The sequence below is a fragment of the Arachis hypogaea genome, chromosome 5, assembly GCF_003086295.3.
Source record: "Arachis hypogaea cultivar Tifrunner chromosome 5, arahy.Tifrunner.gnm2.J5K5, whole genome shotgun sequence".
In the NCBI taxonomy this organism is placed as follows: domain Eukaryota; kingdom Viridiplantae; phylum Streptophyta; class Magnoliopsida; order Fabales; family Fabaceae; genus Arachis; species Arachis hypogaea.
Genome location: NC_092040.1, coordinates 42,659,628 through 42,661,435, shown reverse-complemented (window position 1 = coordinate 42,661,435; position 1,808 = coordinate 42,659,628). Strand labels below are relative to the sequence as shown.

The window sequence follows — 1,808 nt, the reverse complement described above, 5'->3', positions numbered from 1 at the left end:
CCTTTTGGATTCTCTTCTGTATTGCTTGGGAGAATACTGGGAGGAGTTTCAATGACTTTCTTACTCAGCTGGCCCACTTGTGCCTCCAAATTTCTAATGGAGGATCTTGTTTCATTCATGAAACTGAAAGTGGCCTTTGACAGATCAGAGACAATATTGGCTAAATTAGAAGTGTTTTGTTCTGAATTCTCTGTCTATTGCTGAGAAGATGAGGGATATGGCTTACTATTGCTCAGCCTATTGCGTCCACCATTGTTAAAGCCTTGTTGAGGCTTTTGTTGATCCTTCCAGGAGAAATTTGGATGATTTCTCCATGATGGGTTATAGGTGTTTCCATAAGGTTCACCCATGTAATTAACCTCTGCCATGGCAGGGTTCTCAGGATCATAAGCTTCTTCAGAAGCTACCTCTCTAGTACTGTTGGATGCATGTTGCAATCCATTCAGATTTTGAGAGATTATGTTGACCTGTTGAGTCAACATTTTGTTCTGAGCTAATATGGCATTCAGAGCATCAATTTCAAGAACTCCTTTCTTCTGAGGTATCCCATTATTCACGGAATTCCTCTCAGAGGTATACATGAACTGGTTGTTTGCAACCATGTCAATGAGTTCTTGAGCCTCTTCAGGTGTTTTCTTCAGGTGAATAGATCCACCTGCAGAATGGTCCAATGACATTTTCGAAAATTCAGATAGACCATAATAGAATATATCTAATAGGGTCCATTCTGAAAACATGTCAGATGGACATCTTTTGGTCAGCTACTTGTATCTTTCCCAAGCTTCATAGAGGGATTCACCATCTTTTTGTTTGAAGGTTTGAACATCCACTCTCAGCTTGCTCAGCTTTTGAGGAGGAAAGAATTTATCCAAGAAGGCAGTGACCAGCTTATCCCAGGAGTCCAGGCTATCCTTAGGTTGTGAATCCAACCAAATTCTAGCTCTGTCTCTTACAGCAAAAGGGAAAAGCATGAGTCTGTAGACTTCAAGATCAACTCCATTCGTCTTTACAGTCTCACAGATCTGCAAGAACTCAGTTAAAAACTGATAAGGATCTTCAGATGGAAGTCCATAAAACTTGCAGTTTTGTTGCATTAATGCAACTAGTTGAGGCTTAAGCTCAAAGTTATTGGCTCCAATGGCAGGAATGGAGATGCTTCTTCCATCAAACTTGGACGTTGGCTTTGTGACGTCACCAAGCATTCTCCTTGCATTATTATTATTATTTTCGGCTGCCATGTCCTTCTCTTGTTCGAAAATTTCTGAAAGGTTGTTTCTGGATTGTTGTAATTTAGCTTCTCTTAATTTTCTCTTCAGAGTCCTTTCAGGTTCTGGATCAATTTCAACAAGAGTGCCCTTTTCCCTGTTCCTGCTCATATGAAAGAGAAGAAAACAAGGAAAGAAAGAGGAATCTTCTATGTCACAGTATAGAGATTCCCTTATGTTAGTAGAAGAAGAAAGGGGTGGAAGGATCCAAACACAAGAGATATAAGAAGTTCGGATTCTTAGATGAAGAGAGGTGAAGAGAAGTGTTAGTAATTAATTAATTAAATAGAAGAAGAGAAGAGAGGGAGAGAATTTTGAAAATAATTTTTGAAAAAGGGGTTAGTATTTTCGAAAATTAAAGATGAATTAAAATTGAAATTAAAACTTGAAACAATTAGTTAATTAAAAAGAATTTTTGAAAAAGAGAGAGGTATTTTCGAAATTTAGAGAGGGAAAAGTAGTTAGGTAGTTTTGAAAAAGATAAGAAACAAACAAAAAGTTAGTTGGTTGATTGAAAAAGATTTGAAATCAAATTTTTAAAAA

The 1,808-nt window shown here is 37.3% G+C and overlaps 1 non-coding gene across 1 annotated transcript; it reads left to right on the top strand.

Annotated features, from left to right (window-relative positions):
* Positions 1-735: 735 nt before the first annotated feature.
* On the top strand, positions 736-839 carry LOC112804522 (small nucleolar RNA R71). The gene has a single exon (XR_003203134.1). It is a non-coding gene; the product is annotated as a small nucleolar RNA R71 (small nucleolar RNA).
* The last annotated feature ends 969 nt before the right edge of the window (positions 840-1,808 follow it).